Source organism: Eriocheir sinensis, unplaced genomic scaffold (genome assembly GCF_024679095.1).
Source record: "Eriocheir sinensis breed Jianghai 21 unplaced genomic scaffold, ASM2467909v1 Scaffold1495, whole genome shotgun sequence".
Taxonomy (NCBI): Eukaryota; Metazoa; Arthropoda; class Malacostraca; order Decapoda; family Varunidae; genus Eriocheir; species Eriocheir sinensis.
Genome location: NW_026110845.1, coordinates 23,510 through 45,364, shown reverse-complemented (window position 1 = coordinate 45,364; position 21,855 = coordinate 23,510). Strand labels below are relative to the sequence as shown.

The window sequence follows — 21,855 nt, the reverse complement described above, 5'->3', positions numbered from 1 at the left end:
AACAGAAAGGCGATCAGAAGTGGAATTGGACCTTTAACAAACAGCGACGGTGCACTAGTGACTGATAGCCAACACGTTGCAAACCTATTAAACAATTACTTTTCCTCGGTGTTTAATAATAACAGTCCTCCCGCCACCACCACCAACACCAGTACTAATGTAAATCCCGAGCATGCATTGTCTAGCTTTGAAATAAAACCCGATGAAGTCCTTAAAGCCCTCAAATCACTCAAAACAAATAAAAGTCCTGGACCTGACAAAGTATATCCAGCTCTGCTGAAAGAAACAAAGAGCGAAATACTCTCCTCCCTCACAACCGTATTCAATATGTCCTTGCGACAAGGCATCGTCCCTTCAGATTGGAAAAAGGCTAACGTGACACCGATTTTTAAGAAAGGAGACAAAAAAGTACCAGGTAATTACAGGCCCATTAGTCTAACTTCGGTTGTAGGTAAGCTACTTGAGGGCATAATTAGAGACAAAATTGTGAGTTACCTTGAAAGCCACTCATTGATTGGGGACTCACAACATGGCCTCCGAAACAAAAGATCCTTCCTATCAAACCTATTAACCTTTTATAACGACCTCTTCACTGTTTATGACGTAACCAAATCACTGGACGTAGTCTATCTTGATTTCCAGAAAGCGTTTGATAAAGTCCCGCATCATAAATTACTTTACAAATTAAAGCAAATAGGTATTGACGGTCAAGTAAACCAATGGATCGCGAATTGGTTGAGCAACAGACAACAAAGAGTAGTGATTGACGGATTTAACTCAGAGTGGGCGCCTGTCACTAGTGGCGTCCCTCAGGGCTCGGTTCTTGGCCCAGTGCTCTTCATTATTTACATCAACGACGTGGATGTTGGACTCAATAACCGCATTAGTAAATTTGCAGACGACACAAAGATTGGTAACTCGGTTCTGACTGACGAAGACAGGCAAAGCCTCCAAGAGGATTTGCACAAAATTTCAGCTTGGTCGGATAGATGGGAGATGCCCTTTAACGTAGACAAGTGCTAGGTCCTTCAAGTTGGAACGAGGAATAAGAAGTTCGAATACGAAATGCGCGGCGTTAAACTCAAAAGCGTTCAATGCGTCAAGGACTTGGGGGTCAAAATCGCGTCAAACCTCAAATTCTCACAGCAATGCATCGATGCAGCAAATAAAGCGAACAGAATGTTGGGCTTCATTAAAAGAAACTTTGTATTCAAGAATAAAGATGTAATACTCCCGCTCTACAACAGTCTAGTCAGACCCCACTTGGAATATGCGGTACAGTTTTGGTCCCCCCACCATGCAAAAGATATTGCTAAATTAGAAGGTGTTCAGCGTCGGGCAACGAAAATGATCCCTTCCTTGCGCAACAAATCCTACGAAGAAAGGCTTTCTACCCTTAACATGTTCTCGCTTGAGAAACGTCGCCTCCGAGGAAAACTGATCGAATGTTTTAAAATACTTAATGGTTTCACGAATGTAGACAGATCAACATTGTTTATGATCGATGACACATTGCGCACGAGAAACAATGGCGTAAAACTCAGATGTAGACAAGTAAATTCAGACTGCACCAAATTTTTCTTCACCAACGTTGTAGTGCGAGAATGGAATAAGCTTCCACCCAGAGTATATACAGAGAGGTATTCCATCCGCTCGGCTTATTTTGGTCTCGCCCGCGCATGTGCGTCACGTGAGCCTCCTTTGACCGCCTCGCTCTGGGAGCCAGCGTTAGTCTGGGATGGGCTGTGTGAAGGTGATGATCTCCAAACGCGCTCCTGTAGCCCGTGATACGCTCCCACCCCATCACTCACCCCCCCCCCCCCCATCCTCTCAACCACCAAGTGGTCCCATTCTCTCAGCTTTCTGTCTGTATTTAAGGGGCTCTATTTCAATTTCTCAATCTGGCATATTTATAATAACAAGAATTCTCTCTCTCTCTCTCTCTCTCTCTCTCTCTCTCTCTCTCTCTCTCTCTCTCTCTCTCTCTGTATTTAAGAGGCATTTATTCCAAATAAGAATCTCTCTCTCTCTCTCTCTCTCTCTCTCTCTCTCTCTCTCTCTCTCTCTCTCTCTCTCTCTCTCTCTCTCTCTCTCTCTCTCTCTCTCTCTCTCTCTCTCTCTCTCTCTCTCTCTGTATTTAAGAGGCATTTATTCCAATTTGACATACTATAATAAGAATCTCTCTCTCTCTCTCTCTCTCTCTCTCTCTCTCTCTCTCTCTCTCTCTCTCTCTCTCTCTCTCTCTCTCTCTCTCTCTCTCTCTCTCTCTCTCTCTCTCTCTCTCTCTTTTATTTGCAACCCACTGATAAAACACCGGGAAACAGTAACGTTGAACATTTGTGCGTGCGAGTAAACATTGCAAAAGTCAACTTAAATATATCTGTCACCTACAGACCTCCCGGGCAATCACTCGATGACGACCTTGAAATGTACAGCGTCTTAAGGCAGTCACTTAATAACAGCGACTCACTGATATTAGGAGACTTTAACCTCTCCCATATCGACTGGGCGTCACTGTCAGGTACAGAAGGCGAGTCACATAGAATGATCGAATTTCTAGAAGAAAATTATCTAAGCCAAATGGTTTCTGAGCCAACTCGACAAAATAATATACTCGACCTTGTTATAACAACCCAAGATAACCTAGTCAGTAGTGTCACGGTAGGAGAACACCTCGGTTCTTGCGATCATAAATTAGTGCGCGTCGACATTAAAGCTCAATCATCAGTGACTGAAAATAAAGTAAAGGTGCCCAATTTCAAAAGAGCTAACTTCGTAGAAATCCGACAAAAACTAACAGAAATACAACTATCAGATGACGGCAACGTAGAGGAAGCCTGGCTAAGCCTTAAAAATCACTTACTCACTCAGCAGAACACATTCGTCCCCTTGTGCGAGAAGCGAATTAACACTAATAAAAGCCCACCGTGGTTTAATAGCGAAATTAAACAATCAGTCAATGAGAGAAAATTGTTTTACAGGTTAAAGAAAGAACAAAGCACGCCCGAAAACATTAGACTTTATAATGATGCCAGGCGACGAGTAAAAAGACTAGTAGGTCAGGCAAAGCGTAGATACGAAGAAAATATTGCAGCCAACTGTAACAATAATCCGAAATCTTTCTTCAGTTACATAAACAACAGAAAGGCGATCAAAAGTGGTATTGGACCTTTAACAAACAGCGATGGTGCACTAGTGACTGACAGCCAACACATTGCAAACCTCTTAAACAATTACTTTCCCTCGGTGTTTAATACTAACAGTCTTCCTCTCGCTACCACCAACACCAGTACTATTGTAAATCTCGAGCATGCATTGCCTAATTTTGAAATAACAACCGATGAGGTCCTTAAAGCTCTCCATTCACTTAAAACAAATAAAAGTCCTGGACCTGACAAAGTATATCCAACTCTGCTGAAAGAAACAAAGAGCGAAATACTCTCCTCCCTCACAACCGTATTCAATATGTCCTTGCGACAAGGCATCGTCCCTTCAGATTGGAAAAAGGCTAACGTGACACCGATTTTCAAGAAAGGAGACAAAAAAGTACCAGGTAATTACAGGCCCATTAGTCTAACTTCGGTTGTAGGTAAGCTACTTGAGGGCATAATTAGAGACAAAATTGTGAATTACCTTGAAAGCCACTCATTGATTGGGGACTCACAACATGGCTTCCGAAACAAAAGATCCTTCCTATCAAACCTATTAACCTTTTATAACGACCTCTTCACTGTTTATGACGTAACCAAATCACTGGACGTAGTCTATCTTGATTTCCAGAAAGCGTTTGATAAAGTCCCGCATCATAAATTACTTTACAAATTAAAGCAAATAGGTATTGACGGTCAAGTAAACCAATGGATCGCGAATTGGTTGAGCAACAGACAACAAAGAGTAGTGATCGACGGATTTAACTCAGAGTGGGCGCCTGTCACTAGTGGCGTCCTCAGGGCTCGGTCCTGGCCCAGTGCTCTTCATTATTTACATCAACGACGTGGATGTTGGACTCAATAACCGCATTAGTAAATTTGCAGACGACACAAAGATTGGCAACTCGGTTCTCACTGACGAAGACAGGCAAAGCCTCCAAGAGGATTTGCACAAAATTTCAGCTTGGTCGGATAGATGGGAGATGCCCTTTAACGTAGACAAGTGCCAGGTCCTTCAAGTTGGAACGAGGAATAAGAAGTTCGAATACGAAATGCGCGGTGTTAAACTCAAAAGCGTTCAATGCGTCAAAGACTTGGGGGTCAAAATCGCGTCAAACCTCAAATTCTCACAGCAATGCATCGATGCAGCAAATAAAGCGAACAGAATGTTGGGCTTCATTAAAAGAAACTTTGTATTCAAGAATAAAGATGTAATACTCCCGCTCTACAACAGTTTAGTCAGACCCCACTTGGAATATGCGGTACAGTTTTGGTCTTCCCACCATGCAAAGGATATTGCTAAATTAGAAGGTGTTCAGCGTCGGGCAACGAAAATGATCCCTTCCTTGCGCAACAAATCCTACGAAGAAAGGCTTTCTACCCTTAACATGTTCTCTCTTGAGAAACGTCGCCTCCGAGGAAAACTGATCGAATGTTTTAAAATACTTAATGGTTTCACGAATGTAGACAGATCAACATTGTTTATGATCGATGACACTTTGCGCACGAGGAACAATGGCGTAAAACTCAGATGTAGACAAGTAAATTCAGACTGCACCAAATTTTTCTTCACCAACGTTGTAGTGCGAGAATGGAATAAGCTTCCACCGTCAGTGGTCCAGTGTAACACGATTGACTCCTTCAAAAATAAGCTCGACCGTCACTTCCTTCAACTTAATATCAACTAGAGTAGAAATGCAACGTTTTGGAGTCTTCTGATTAATGTAAAATCACTTAGGTTTAAGGACAGACCACCAAGTCTGGACCATGGGGTCTGTGTGGTCTGATTTTCTATGTAAATCTATGTAAATCTCTCTGTCTCTCTCTCTCTCTCTCTCTCTCTCTCTCTCTCTCTCTCTCTCTCTCTCTCTCTCTCTCTCTCTCTCTCTCTCTCTCTCTCTCTCTCTCTCTCTCTCTCTCTCTCTCTCTCTCTCTCTCTCTCTCTCTCTGTATTTAAGGGCACACAACAAAATCCATCTTTTTCTCAGTTTCTCATCTCTCGGGAAACGGAAAAACCTTATACATCCTTTCGTCCTCTTTTTCGTGTTATGGCAGCAGCGCACAGCACAACTATTGGGCATTTTAAGGCGAAAAAAAAATCTGGTCTCAAGGTTGCGGGCGAGGTCAGATTGCGGCTTGGGGAACTGGGGCGCGGCGCGTGCGCAACGAACTGATGTCAAGGTTAGACTGAGTGAATGAGCCCCAGCCTCGCACCGACCTGAGGCTCACATGAGTCACAGTCACGTGACCTGGGATGCGCGGATGGAATACCTCTCTGTATATACTCTGCTTCCACCATCAGTGGTCCAGTGTAACACGATTGACTCCTTCAAAAATAAGCTCGACCGTCACTTCCTTCAACGTAATATCAACTAGAGTAGAAATGCAACGTTTTGGAGTCTTCTGATTAATGTAAAATCACTTAGGTTTAAGGACAGACCACCAAGTCTGGACCATGGGGTCTGTGTGGTCTGATTTTCTATGTAAATCTATGTAAATATTCTAAACATCGTTCGGGAGGCGCCGCTGCAAAGACAAAGGCAGGAACAACATCATCATCACCATCAGGACTATGCCGCCCTACATGTAAACAAACAGAGTGGTGTGTGGCTGGCCGCGTGGCCTGTGACACCCTCATCCCCACCCTGGCCAGGCGCGGCGCCCCACACAGCAGAACACTTCCGGCCACAACTCCACTCAGGGCCCCACAGCAGCCCCAGCCAGGCTCCACAGTCCACACCCTCATCCCCACCCTGGCCAGGCGCGGCGCCCCACACAGCAGAACACTTCCGGCCACGACTCCACTCAGGGCCCCACACCAGCCCCAGCCAGGCTCCACACCCTCATCCCCACCCTGGCCAGGCGCGGCGCCCCACACAGCAGAACACTTCCGGCCACGACTCCACTCAGGGCCCCACACCAGCCCCAGCCAGGCTCCACACCCTCAGGTCAGCCTGTGACACCCTCAGCCACACTCTGCCTGCCAGGCCCTCAAGTGTACACAGACCTTCATGGAGGAGGAGAGAGAGAGAGAGAGAGAGAGAGAGAGAGTGGGTGGGTGCACTTCTAGAGTTTTACCTGTAGATGGAATGGAGGAGAGGGAAAGAGAGAGTGTGGAGTGCACTTCGAGAGTTTTCCTTTTAGATGGAATGGAGGAAAGGGAGAGAACAAGGTCATGTATAAGGGGACATGTCTCAAGAGAGTGCAGGGAGATCTGATAAAAGTATTCAAATAGGTCAAGGGTTACAACAAAGGCGATATAAGTAAAGTACTGAGAATTAGCCAGCAGGATAGAACATGCAGTAATGGATTTAAATTATAAAAAGTATAGATGTAGGAGGGAAATAGGCAAGCATTGGTTTAGTAATAGAGTGGTGGGGGAGTGGAATAGACTCAGCAATCACATAGTGAGTGCAGGGAAGATAGCCTGTTTTAAGAGTAGACTGGATAGCTACATGGATGAGGACGACAGGTGGTAGTGTAGTGCGGCGACTAAGCCGGTCGAATGAGAGTCAAAGCAAAATTCAAAAAGGCTATCAAAGGATTCGTTGGAGAAGACGACTGATGAGAGAGATGTGGGTACAGTAAGGTAGCAGTGTACACCCGTACCAAAGGTAAACAAGGATCAAGCCTCTATGACACAGTGTTGATTTCAGTAAATTGGAAGCCACCACCCGCTTTGGAAGCCACGGAACGAATATGGTCATGAAATTTCAGTTTAGCATCAAACATTACCCCTAAATCTCTGCTCAGAGTGGTAAATGGGATAGGAATATCACCAATGAAGTACTGGTCGAAAAGGCCAGCAGGAGGGAGATCTCTGCCAAATCTCAAAGCCACACATTTGTCTGGGTGGAGGTTAAGACCCCATGATTTTGCCATTCCATTCAGTACATCAATATCTTGCTGGAAAGTAGCTATACAGTTGATTGTGGAGGAAATATTATTACTCTGAACCTTCATATAAATTTTCAAGTCATCAGCAAAGATCTTATATTGGCAGCTAAGTGATGACGTCAGGTGGTTAATGTAAATAAGAAAAAGAACGAGACCCAGGACTGAACCTTGCAGAACACCACTTAACACACTTTTGCAGGTACTAACCGTCAACAACAACTGACATTTTCCTGCCGGTAAGAAAGTTATGAATCCAAGACAATATGTTACTAGAAATACCCAAGTGATGTAGCTTTGTGATCAAAATGGAATGGCAAACTGTGTCGAAAGCTTTTGAGAAATCAAGTAAGATTAGGTCAACTGTACCTCCTGCATCAACACTTTTGACTAATTTCATCATAAGTCAAGAGTAACTGATCCTTGACACTCCTTCCTGCTCTGAAGCCAAACTGGGCATCAGACAAAATTAAATTATTATCCAAGTAAAGATTAAGTTGTTCCACAATAATTCTTTCAAGCATCTTGCAGCATATAGATGTTAGACTCACAGGACGGTAATTCAAAGGGTCCGAGTGCAAACCTTTCCTAAATATAGGGACTATGTTAGAACTTTTCCATGCTGAGGGCACTTGTCCAGTATTTAATAATTTTGTAAAAATAAGGTGTAAAGGGTAAGCCAGATGATATTGACAAGATTTCAGAACCAGAGGATGAATGCCATCAGGACCCATACTAGTGTTATTATCCAAATTGTCAATAGCCAACTTAACTCTTTCCAGAGATGGCAGAATAAAAGAAAACTGAGTATTAGACATCTGGTGAGCTGCAGGAAGGGTTGGGGCGAGGCTGTGTATATGGCTAAAAGTGTTTGCAAGACACTCCGCCATGCCACTGGGATCACTAACTGTTGACCCGGTACGTATATGTCATTTCAGAGGTAAAAAAGAAATTGAGTTCTTGGTATTAATTCGGCCTCATCAGCACCACTATCTTAGCTCGCAATCTCCTACTCATGTTTTTACTCCCATTTTCTGTTGCCAAGTCAGGTCATCATATCCTTTCAGAGCCAAAGAAGAGGTATGGTGTTGGTTATATCTCTGCACCCCGGCATCACTACCCAGACTATTGTTACTTACTATGGGTAATCCTAGACTATTGTTACTTACTATGGGTAATCCTAGACTATTGTTACTTACTATGGGTAATCCTAGACTATTGTTACTTAATATGGGTAATCCTAGACTATTGTTGCCACATTTGCCACAAAACTCCTCTCTGGGGGTTCTGGTAAACCTGCCTCTTACAACAATGGGTAATCTGTGGTTATTAGTTCTAAATTTACAAAGACTTATTCTGTACAGATTTGGTAACCTTATTAAGTAGCTTTGAAAAGAGAAACTGTCCTTATAAGTCACATAAGTACTGCATGATGATTTACTGTTGAATGCCACTCCGAGATCCAGTGATCCTTAACATTCCTCTGGAAAGCAAGTTTCAAGCAGTGTGTTGTGAACCTCTTGTTCCAGACACATCCCCGACATGCTCAGCTGAGTTGTTCAACAGTGATTTTATACTTCATCCTTGGTGATTTGTAACTATTTTCATTATGCATTTTAAAAAGACTGATACATTACATAACAGTTTCTCTTGTTTACCGGAAATTATCCTTGAGTCTACCAAAGCCGTGTCAAACTATCTCTTTGCTCTTAAAACTGCCCATGGAAATACTACTAACACAACCTCTACCAAAGCCTTGTCAAACTATCACTTTGCTCTTCAAACTGCCCATGGAAATACTACTAACACAACCTCTACCAAAGCCTTGTCAAACTATCACTTTGCTCTTCAAACTGCCCATGGAAATACTACTAACACAACCTCTACCAAAGCCTTGTCAAACTATCACTTTGCTCTTCAAACTGCCCATGGAAATACTACTAACACAACCTCTACCAAAGCCTTGTCAAACTATCACTTTGCTCTTCAAACTGCCCATGGAAATACTGCTAACACAACCACTACCAAAGCCGTGTCAAACTATCACTTTGCTCTTCAAACTGCCCATGGAAATACTGCTAACAAAACCTCTACCAAAGCCGTGTCATGCTATCACTTGGCTCATAACACTGCCCATGGAAATACTACTAACACAACCTCTACCAAAGCCTTGTCATGCTATCACTTGGCTCATAACACTGCCCATGGAAATATTACTACTAATACAACCTCTACCAAAGCCCTGTCAAATTATAATTAGCCTCGTACCACTACCCATGGAAGTACCCAGAGAGTCTTATCCATTGTTGGTGTGTGAGGCCTGAACTCTGAGGATATTGACCCAGGCCTTGAGATCAGTCCCAGCAATGTCAGTCAGCCAGGCACTGTTCCCTTCACGCTTCCCATGAACCTCTGCTGTGGGTCAGTGGCCACACCCAACACACTCATTATCCCTGTCAGTAATAGCAAACAGACCCCAAAAAGTGATGGAAATGAACTCTATGGAATGTAAGGGAGGCAGAAAACAGTTTAAAAGCTGACATTGTTTTTTGAGCTGGTAATAGCTGGCATTTCTTCGTGAGGGAGAGCTGGCAATACTGTTTTCATGCCCAAGGAAAGGCTTAGGTAGTCTTACGCTTGACAAATTAAACGGATCAATGAACACTTACTCTGACCTCTGCCGTGTGCATAACTAAACTCAATCCTCCCTGTCATCCCTGCCCTGTTGTGCCGTGTCCTCTGCTGCCCCGCGTCGCCCCGCCAGTGCCCCATCAGGACGTCATTGTCTCCAGTCGTGTGGTCCAGTGAGTCACCGCTCTACCGCACGACAGTGACCCCAAGGAAGTCCCGGTTAGTCAGTCCGTCTGTCAGTGAGGGACATAACCCCTGCCTGAGCTAACCCATCGCTGAGTCAGGCATTCATTATTTGTGTTATTTCAAGCCATAAGAGTAGGCTAGCATATGATGAGGAGGAGGCATCCATTAGTCTACTCATGCATTTGAGATATAACGTAACACAAGATAATAAGGAGTCTGCAAGAGGCTGATAGGCCAATACAAGGCAGCTCCTCACTATCCATGAACTCATCTAACCTCTTCTTGAATGTATCTTGTGTTGGCACCACCACATGACTGCCAGGTGTGTTCCACTCATCCACCACTCTGTCAGTAAATCATTTCTTTCCTGTGTCCTGAATTTATCTTACTTGAACCCATTGCTACGTGTCCTACCTGCCCTCACACCACCAAAGTCTTATTAACACCCTTATTAATTAAAGCCCTTCATACATTTGTAAACCTCCGTCAAGTCTCCTCACACCCTTCGCTTTTCTAGAGAATGCAGGTTTAAATGTTTAGGTCTGTCCTCATATGGCAAGTTTCTCACCCCTAAAGATGTATTGTAGAGGATTGTAACCCTTTCCCATATACAAACACAGGTAAACATACACACATTGACCCTTCCTGACCTGTTGTAACCCTCCACAGGTCCACAGCATGGATGTGGCCACCCCTGGCCACAGCCCCAAGTGTTCCCTGGTGGGCCATACTCACTGAGCTCCTCCTCCTCCTCCTCACCCGGCTGCCGTGGAAGGTGAGGGAGAGAGAGAGGGACTTTGATCACTGTCTTCAACACCAATAATCATAATCTATTTACCAATGAGCTACATGAAATAAACCAGGAGGAACTACTAAATCTAGAAAACTCAAATGATAATTTTAATCTTTTCTATGAAAGAGTTTATGAATGTTACAATAAAAGTTTCCCCATTAAAACAAAATATGTAACTACAAAAAGACTTCATAATGCTTGGCTTACAGGCAGAATACTTAAATCTATCAAACATAAATGTAACTTGTTTAAAATGTATAAACTTGGAACAGTTTCTTATGAGACCTTTAAACAATATAGAAATTACGTTACTCAGAATATTAGGGTTGCCAAAATGAACTATTATTTCCAAATATTTACAAATTTTGCAGAAATACCAAAAGATTTGTCAAACAGTCAATGAATTAAAAGGTAATACATACAAAGCAAACAATATCAAGTCATTGCAGTATAATAATTAAGTATTAAGTGTTCCGTCAGTTTTATCGGTAGCATTCTATATATACTCGAAAGACAATCTTAAAGGTAACTTTCCAAATTCTATGATGTGCCCTATTGTTACCACCTTTGATTTGGCTACAGTAATTAAGTCATTAAACAATAAAAAATCAGGCATTAATGATATATCACCCTCTTATATTAAAAGAAACTCTCATTTCATTTCAATCCTTTGGCTATACTTTTAATCAATCTGTTACAACTGGAACTTTTCCATCTCTGTTGAAGACTGCAAAATTACACCTGTCCACAAGTCTGGTCCCGATGATGACCCTAAAATTATAGACCAATATCTCAACTTACAATTTTCTCTAAAATATTTGAAACTTTAATGAAGGTTTATTTACTTGACTATCTTGAAACTAAGAATATATTAAACCCTTCTCAGTATGGTTTTAGGTGGAACTGCAGCACTTTTACAGCCTTAAATGTATTTTCTAATGATGTACTTTCTGCAATTGACAAAAAACTCCATGTCTTATCCATATTTATAGATTTTGCTAAAGCCTTTGATACAGTACACCATAACATTCTTATTAACAAAATGTACCACTATGGGATCAGAGGCCCAATACTCTCTTGGTTCAAGGATTACCTAACAGATAGACATCAATGTACTGTATTTAGCGGCGAAAAATCATCTACTACCACTGTAAAACTTGGTGTACCTCAAGGAAGCGTTCTAGGCCCAATTTTGTTTCTAATATACATCAATGATATATCAAATCTTTTCTTTAAAGCTAAAAGTATATTGTTTGCCGATGACACGACACTCTACTTAACAGGTCCGAACCAAGATCAACTTGTACTAAATGCAAATCATGAACTCGAAAAACTATACCAATGGTGTCTATGTAACAGACTTACAATTAATACAAAGAAAACTTGCTTTATGCTATTCACTACTAAAAAAGCGTCTAACTTGATTAATTTAAAAATCAATAATGAAATAATTTCTAAAATGGATAGAGTGAGATTTCTTGGTGTAGATTATGATGATTCATTATCATTTAAATATCACATACATAACCTTACACTGAAAATATCAAGACACATTGCTTTACTTTATCAAATAAAGGATCTCATGCCTCAAAATGTATTAAAGTCAATATACTGTGCACACATTTATTCACTAATAACCTACTGTAACTCCATTTGGTGTACAACATACACCACCTATTTAACCCCCCCCCCCCCTCAGATTGTAACTCAAAAATATTGTAAGAATTATTACTAACAGCAATCATTTACCACACACTACTCCACTCTTCAAAGAAACAAAAAAATTAAAACTGGATGATATAATTACACTGGAAATAGCTACACTCATGTATAAAAATAAGAATGAAATGCGTGACCTCCTCCCATCTCATAATTATAGTACCCGTCACCGCGACAACCTTAGTTTTTCTATTCATCGTCTTTTAAAATTTCAACATTCAATTACATATTTGGGTCCTGTAATTTGGACTTCTATCCCCACAAATTCAAGAAGCTCCTTCCCTCAACACATTCAAAAGCCGATCAAAAACTAATATTATAATGACCTATTAACTAATTCACTTTTTCCTTATAAATGTGCATATGTGTATGTACTTTAAAATGTTATGTTAATGAATTAATGCAACATATGTGCAATTTACTTATGTATATGAATGGGTGTATGCGTGTGTATGTGCGCATGTGTATGTGTGCGCATATGTATATGTGTATGCTTGTGTGTATGCATGTGTGTGTGTGTTTATGAGTATATATAGGTCTGTGTGTGTGCATGCATGTATGTATGTACGCGTTTATTCTATTGTGTTATCTCGCATGCTCAATATATGATTCTATTACTTTAACATTATGTAAAGTTATCATAATCATTTCATCTTAACTACAATTATTATTAATGTTGTCACAGCCACTAATTTTCAAATAAATTATATATGTCTTGCCTAAAAAGCTATGCTTTAGACAGGCTAGCTTTAGTTGTACAGCTTAAAGCTCTGTCCATATATATATGCATATAACATATATAATTTTGTATAACTAATAGCTATAAATAAATGTTTCTCTCTCTCTCTCTCTCTCTCTCTCTCTCTCTCTCTCTCTCTCTCTCTCTCTCTCTCTCTCTCTCTCTCTCTCTCCACTCACTCACTCACTGACTCACTCCACTCACTCACTCACTCACTCCACTCACTCACTCCACTCACTCACTCACTCTCAGGACATGAATGAACCCTCAAACCTCTGGTCCAGGAGTCACCACAGCTGTCAGCAGAACAACTTGGAGCGTCCGCCCTTCCTGCCGCCAGTGGTCAGAGACTCTCTCTTCTGCCACACGGTCTGCATGTCGGCAAGGCACTACATCGGACTCCACTACAACCTCCACAACCTCTACGGACTGTCAGAGACGAGTGCCACCAACGCGTAAGTCTATGATGCTCAGAGTTTTAGGTGCAGGGAGGGATATGCTCACAGTAAGTTTGTGGTATGCATTCAGTATGGGCACAGTACATTAGTGATGTGCTTGCAGCAGAGCTGGGCACTTCCGATCATCAGTCCGATCGTCCGATCTTCCGATCTGATCGGAACAGCAATTGGCGATCGGAATGCAAAGATTGGATCATCTTTGTAAAAGGTAATCGGACTGTGGAGATCGGAACTTCACAAACTAACTTCCGATTACCAATCACAAAAAGAAAGTGGTCAGCGTTGTCATGGCAACAAGTGACTGCGGACTTCTTACAATTATTTTTATACACGTTGCTAAATAGCTACTTCAATAAGCGTCTTTATTTATAAAATTAAGCGATAATTATTGATCGTTAATTTATTTAATTCTGGTAAGGTATCGCGAACGAGACGCGCAAGCGCAAAGTCGCTTTATTTGCATGGCGGGACTTGTTACACGATGCCATGAGAGTGTGGAGTGGGCTGCAGTAGTGGGCTTCCGCTCACTCCAGTAACCGAGTGACCTGCCCCAGTTGTCCGTCATGCATTTTCTGCTGCAGTGTTACCACCCTCTAATGGCGGCAGCGTCAGTACCTTTTCGGGAAACCAACAAGACCTAAGCTAAAAGGGGGAGCCTCGCCCCGCCTCGATCCCCCCACCTTCTTAACTGGGGGAAGGGCTTTGCCTTCCCTTGACCCCCCACCCACCCACCCGTCGGGCTCCCGGCCCCCGCAACAAGAGGAGGAGGAGGAGGAAGGAGGTCTCGTGAGACAACGCAACAAGCCGCCCAGACCACGGCACCAAACTAACGTCCTATACCCCTCCCATCCAAGAACTTATCTAACCTCTTCTTGAATGTATCTATCGTGTTGGCGCTCACCACATGACTTCTAAGTCTGTTCCACTCATCCACCACTTCACTGTTGGTAAACCAATTCTTGCCTATGTCTTTGTTGAACCTGAACTTATCCAACTTAAGCTCATTGCTACGTGTCTTAACCGGTGTGGTGTCATCTGCCATCCACGTATCCTAAGACACCCCATCCAATCTGCTCATGCTCGGGATTTGTTTGCAAACAAAGGGTGGATGATTTGCGACACAGTACCGTGTCTTTGTCGACTGCCTATCGCGATATGTCCCACCTGAGTTTTTTTTTTCGTTTTAAAAGTAAATGTTGACGTATGTTTTTAATTTGAAAATTACTTGAAATATGAAAGTTTCTTCCTGCACCCTTTGTATGTCAGTAAATGAGGCAAATGAGGTATGTCGGTAAATGTGATAAATGAGATAACCTGTTCACCTTGTATGTCGGTAAATGTGATGAATGAGATAACCTACACCCCTTGTATGTCAGTAAATGTGATAAATGAGATAACCTACACCCTTGTATGTCGGTAAATGTGATAAATGAGATAACCTACACCCCTTGTATGTCGATAAATGTGATGAATGAGATAACCTACACCCTTGTATGTCGGTAAATGTGATGAATGAGATAACCTCCACCCCTTGTATGTCGGTAAATGTGATGAATGAGATAACCTACACCCCTTGTATGTCGGTAAATGTGATAAATGAGATAACCTACACCCCTTGTATGTCGGTAAATGTGATAAATGAGATAACCTGCACCCCTTGTATGTCGGTAAATGTGATGAATGAGATAACCTACACCCCTTGTATGTCGGTAAATGTGATGAATGAGATAACCTACACCCCTTGTATGTCAGTAAATGTGATGAATGAGATAACCTACACCCTTGTATGTCGGTAAATGTGATAAATGAGATAACCTCCACCCTTGTATGTCGGTAAATGTGATGAATGAGATAACCTACACCCCTTGTATGTCGGTAAATGTGATGAATGAGATAACCTGTTCACCTTGTATGTCGGTAAATGTGATAAATGAGATAACCTACACCCCTTGTATGTCGGTAAATGTGATGAATGAGATAACCTACACCCCTTGTATGTCGGTAAATGTGATAAATGAGATAACCTACACCCTTGTATGTCGGTAAATGTGATGAATGAGATAACCTACACCCCTTGTATGTCAGTAAATGTGATGAATGAGATAACCTACACCCCTTGTATGTCAGTAAATGTGATGAATGAGATAACCTACACCCCTTGTATGTCAGTAAATGTGATAAATGAGATAACCTACACCCCTTGTATGTCAGTAAATGTGATGAATGAGATAACCTGTTCACCTTGTATGTCAGTAAATGTGATAAATGAGATAACCTCCACCCCTTGTATGTCGGTAAATGTGATAAATGAGATAACCTGTTCACCTTGTATGTCAGTAAATGTGATAAATGAGATAACCTACACCCCTTGTATGTCAGTAAATGTGATGAATGAGATAACCTACACCCCTTGTATGTCGGTAAATGTAATAAATGAGATAACCTACACCCTTGTATGTCAGTAAATGTGATAAATGAGATAACCTGCACCCCTTGTATGTCGGTAAATGTGATAAATGAGATAACCTACACCCCTTGTATGTCAGTAAATGTGATGAATGAGATAACCTACACCCTTTGTATGTCAGTAAATGTGATAAATGAGATAACCTACACCCCTTGTATGTCGGTAAATGTGATAAATGAGATAACCTACACCCCTTTTATGTCAGTAAATGTGATAAATGAGATAACCTACACCCCTTGTATGTCAGTAAATGTGATGAATGAGATAACCTACACCCCTTGTATGTCAGTAAATGTGATAAATGAGATAACCTACACCCCTTGTATGTCAGTAAATGTGATAAATCAGGTAACCTGAAGCCTTGTATGTCAGTAAATGTGATAAATGAGATAACCTACACCCCTTGTATGTCGGTAAATGTGATAAATGAGATAACCTACACCCTTTGTATGTCAGTAAATGTAATAAATGAGATAACCTACACCCCTTGTATGTCGGTAAATGTGATAAATGAGATAACCTACACCCTTTGTATGTCAGTAAATGTGATAAATGAGATAACCTGCACCCCTTGTATGTCGGTAAATGTGATAAATGAGATAACCTACACCCCTTGTATGTCAGTAAATGTGATAAATGAGATAACCTACACCCCTTGTATGTCGGTAAATGTGATAAATGAGATAACCTGCACCCCTTGTATGTCGGTAAATGTGATAAATGAGATAACCTACACCCCTTGTATGTCAGTAAATGTGATAAATGAGATAACCTGCACCCCTTGTATGTCAGTAAATGTGATAAATGAGATAACCTACACCCTTTGTATGTCAGTAAATGTGATAAATGAGATAATCTACACCCTCTGTATGTCAGTAAATGTGATAAATGAGATAACCTACACCCCTTGTATGTCGGTAAATGTGATAAATGAGATAACCTACACCCCTTGTATGTCGGTAAATGTGATAAATGAGATAACCTGCACCCCTTGTATGTCAGTAAATGTGATAAATGAGATAACCTACACCCCTTGTATGTCGGTAAATGTGATAAATGAGGTAACCTACACCCTTTGTATGTCAGTAAATGTGATAAATGAGATAACCTACACCCCGTGTATGTCGGTAAATGTGATAAATGAGATAACCTACACTCTCTTCTGATTGATGGTCATGTTTCTCAGATTCTCTCCATTTAATGGTAGGCTATCTGAATTATGGGGTCCATGTCATTAATGAATTTGGCCATTTTCCCATAAAAGCTGCCATGCTGTCTTGCCGCCATCTTGCCTGGACAAACTACGATATCAACACTGTGTCTGTAAACATTGTGTTCTGCGCATGCGCTAATCAGGATGGGACGTTTTAGGATACGTGGACGGCAGATGACACAGCACCGGCTCACTTATAATCAAAACCTTATTGCTAATGTTTTTCTTGTAATTAATTTATTTATGGACCAATATCTTTTATTCAGAAAGCTATTTAATCAGGAAGGATAGGAGATTAATGATCACTATCGCTCGTTTTATTATAGAATAGTAAAAAATATTTCCTAGATATCGATGATAAAATTTATAAAGTTGAAAAATGTTTGTCAAAAATCTAAATCAACTTCAAACAAAAGTTAAAATAGCGAACATAATTCCCTTTTCATACATTCAGAAATTGAATAAAAAAGTAGGCTTATATAAATGCATTAAATAAGACGTTAAGATCACATTTTTTCTTTACCATGTCCTATATACCAGAAGAAAGAGGAAAAATAAAAATATTTATCTGCAAATAATTAAGTTATTACTTATTGGAAATTATTACTTAAAGAATGCCTATAATAGGTGTTTCTTGTAATTATTATTTAAAAAATAATAGTAATTATAATAAGTTTTAGTGATCGGATGATCAGAATGGTGATCGGAACAGCAGTACTTAAAAAATGATCGGATGATCGGAATCGGATCAGTTCCCAAAACTGATCGGATGATCGGGGATCGGAACAGCAAAAAAGTGATCGGTGCCCACCACTGGCTTGCAGTAAGTTTGTGGTGTGCATTTAGCATCGTTACAGTGTATTAATGATATACCCAAGTCATTGTCAAGAGGAAATACAGATGAAGGAAGGCTGTTTTTCTTTCAGAGTTTACCAGCCAAAGGGATGAAAGAATGAATATGCTGGCTGGCTGACTCTTGCATAAGGGATTAGGGCAGCATAGAGACGAGCCAGTGTTTAAAATTATGGACGGTAGGGGTTGAGGCATGCAGCTACCAAGTTCAGGAGTGCCCGCCAGTCCTCTTTCTTATAACATACCAATACTTGTTTATTATTACTATCAATATGGCCATTACTTGTTGCCAGAGCCCTGCAGGGTGTGGCCAGGCCGTTCATCACGTCCCGCTCGTCCTTCCCCGGCCAGGGCCACTAAGGGGGCCACTGGACGGGCCACGTGTGCTCTAACTGCTTCACCACGTGGCACTCCACCGCAGCTGCTGGAATTTATTTATTGATTTATCAATTATTATATTTATTATTATAATTATTAATATTATTATTATTATTATTATTATTATTATTATTATTATTATTATTATTATTATTATTATTATTATTATTATTATTATTATTATTATTATTATTATTATTATTATTATTATTATTATTATTATTATTATTATTATTATTATTATTATTATTATTATTATTATTATTATTATTATTAATTATTTATTTATTTATTTATTTATTTATTTATTTATTTTACATCCTGGCCTACAGCTGGTAGGCTTTCTTTAGGGGCCTGATGATCAGCCCGAGCCCGTCATGGCACAGGGCAGGCGAGTGTCTACAGTGATGCCATCTATTCTGAGCGAGCAATGGGCCATGTTATTTCGAGATTCCAGCGCCCAAACACACATGTGATTTGACTTTTATAGGAGTTGTGGGCCTTTCCGTGGGTAGTTTTGTGACCCTGGTGGTAGTTTGACAAGGCTGCTGTGCCATGAACTCTAGTAACCACTCCTGAGAATGCATTTTACCTCTCTTTTTGCCTTAAGAAATAGCTGGTGTGTGAGGGTCAGTAGTGTGTAAGAATCCCAGGCAAAGCATTCCCCTATCAAGATTATTCTTTGGTGACATGCAGCTGTGCCCTCTCCTCTACAGCAAACACCCTTGCTCTGTCCTTATCTCAAGTTGTTACCTGAAAACTTCTCATCCCATCTCTCAAAAACTTAATGTCTTCTTCTGGCACCTTGGCCCAGCCTGCCACGTGACTATTGTCCACTCAGGAAGGGACGGTCCACCACACAGCCTGATATCATGAGGACACTGTGAAGAGAACACTTAATATAACATGAGTGCATTGATGTATGGCAGAATTGTTACAATTTTTAAAGGCTGAATTTAGATTAACTTTTACATGGATGATATATTTTTGGAGTTCATATTATCAATTTTTCACCTCCTCTTCCTCCTCCTCTTCTTCCTCCATGTGCATACTGTTTTTCACTCCAGTGTAATTGTGTGTTTGTGTGTGTGTGTGTGTGTGTGTGTGTGAGAGAGAGAGAGAGAGAGAGAGAGAGAGAGAGAGAGAGAGAGAGAGAGAGAGAGAGAGAGAGAGAGAGAGAGAGAGAGAGATTCTATGTCATCAACACCCAAAATGAGGCGCTGTAAGTCAGCCTATGGTCCTAAGCATATCAGGCTCCCACTGTTACTATTCCCCAAGGCCACAGAGAAGGCTAACCGTGTTTTCCTGGGTGGTGATTTCCCATTCAGGGTGCAAAAGCCATGTGAAACTATCAGCAGCACCACCCTGCATCTCTGTTTGTCTGTACCTCTGTGTCCCTGTCTTCCTAAATGTATCAGGCTCCCACTGCACCTATTTCCCAAGCCCACAGGGAAGAGTAACTGGGTTGTCTTGGGTGTTTTCTCCTTCAAGGCACAGAAGCCATGCAAAACTACCGCCAGGCTCAGGAAACCGCCCATGGAGACCCCAACAACCTCTGCGAGAGCCTTTTGAAATAGATGGAGCAAGCCTGTGAGGAGTTTGACAATATGGACCTTAACTTCATCGTCTGCCAACTTGACGCAGCCTTTCACGCAACTTTTCCCTATCCTTTACAATACTCAGCTGCTGCACTCTTCCACATGAAGCATTTACAATCTGTCCTAAATCATCTTCCTAAGTCCCTGTCACCACACTCAAATTCTTCCCTTCCTGTGCTGTCTTCTGTGCCCTCATTTCATTGTCACTGCTGTTCAGAACTTGCTAACAGCTGCTTCCTTCCTGCCTTCTGCAGTGCCCGAGGCTTTCTGCTCAAGCTCATTCCTCTGCTATTTAACTTCCTAATGCCTGAGTTAACCAAAATCATCACTTTTTTCCATCCCTTTCCCTGGTAAACTCTGAAATACTTGTCCTTCCTTATTTCTGCATTTTGTCCTGACTGCCATTTGCTTCACTCAGTCCTCTCTAAGTCACTGCCATCACACTCATTCTTCTTTAATTCCTATCTTCTATGCCTTAATTTCATAGTCACTGCTGTTCTGAACTTGCTAATAGCTGCCTCCCTCCAGCCACACACACACACACACACACACACACACACACACACACACACACACCACCTTCTTCCTCCTCCCTACCAATTTAACAGAGGCAGGAAATAACATAGAAGCTGCCAATGATTTTTTTTGTTATTATTAATCAACATCTTTTAGTAAGGAAGAGCTTCACTTTCTCCAGTGCTCCTGTCACCTTTTTCCTCCCCTCAGAACACTTCAGAAATATGTCAGGGGCAAGAAATAGTAGGAACCTGCCAGCATCAGAAATATGTCAGGGGCAAGAAATAGTAGGAACCTGCCAGCATCAGAAATATGTCACGGGCAAGAAATAGTAGGAACCTGCCAGCATCAGAAATATGTCAGGGCAAGAAATAGTTAGGAACCTGCCAGCATCAGAAATATGTCACGGGCAAGAAATAGTAGGAACCTGCCAGCATCAGAAATATGTCAGGGGCAAGAAATAGTTAGGAACCTGCCAGCATCAGAAATATGTCACGGGCAAGAAATAGTAGGAACCTGCCAGCATCAGAAATATGTCAGGGGCAAGAAATAGTTAGGAACCTGCCAGCATCAGAAATATGTCAGGGGCAAGAAATAGTTAGGAACCTGCCAGCATCAGAAATATGTCAGGGGCAAGAAATAGTAGGAACCTGCCAGCATCAGAAATATGTCAGGGGCAAGAAATAGTTAGGAACCTGCCAGCATTTTTTAGTTGGTATAAATGACATCTATTGGTGAGGAAGAGCTGTGATTTTGCCACTCCTTCCCTTCTTTCTTCCTTCTCTCCTGTTCCCTTCTTTCCTCCTTTCCCTCTGCCCCTTCTCCCCTCCCTCCTCCCAGACCCTCCAGGAATCATTCAACAAAGGCCAGAAATAGTTAGGAAGCTGGCCGCAGTGTTTTTAGTTGCTGTAAATGACATCTTATGGTGAGGCAGAGCTGTGCCTTTGCTGTTACTCATACTCCTTTTTCCTCCTCTCAGACCCTCCAGGAATTTAATGAAGGCAAAAAATAGCAAAGAGGCTTCCAGTATTTAGTTCATATTAAGTGACATCTTTAGTGAGGAAGAACTTTGATTGATTTCCTTTTTCCTCCCCTCAGATCCCTCCAGTAGGCTGAGAAGAAGCTCCAGAGCCTGGCCCCGGAGATGGAGGGGCAGCGGCGGGCCAGGAAGCCCTCCGGCTCTGAGACGTGTGGCGCCACAACCAACAACTCCGCGTGCAGGGCGGGCTTAGAGAAAGGCTTTACACAGACCCTGGATAATG

General features: G+C 41.6%; 2 long non-coding RNA genes across 2 annotated transcripts; one reads left to right on the top strand and one right to left on the bottom strand.

Moving 5' to 3' along the window:
• The first annotated feature begins 7,897 nt into the window (after positions 1-7,897).
• LOC126990211 (uncharacterized) lies at positions 7,898-10,659 on the top strand. Its single transcript, XR_007744118.1, has 3 exons — positions 7,898-7,961; positions 9,808-9,893; positions 10,530-10,659. It is a non-coding gene; the product is annotated as an uncharacterized LOC126990211 (long non-coding RNA).
• Positions 10,660-15,105: 4,446 nt separating this feature from the next.
• On the bottom strand, positions 15,106-16,914 carry LOC126990212 (uncharacterized). The gene is made up of 3 exons (XR_007744119.1): positions 16,264-16,914; positions 15,635-15,718; positions 15,106-15,343 (listed from the first exon to the last, which is right to left on the bottom strand). It is a non-coding gene; the product is annotated as an uncharacterized LOC126990212 (long non-coding RNA).
• Between the last annotated feature and the right edge of the window lie 4,941 nt (positions 16,915-21,855).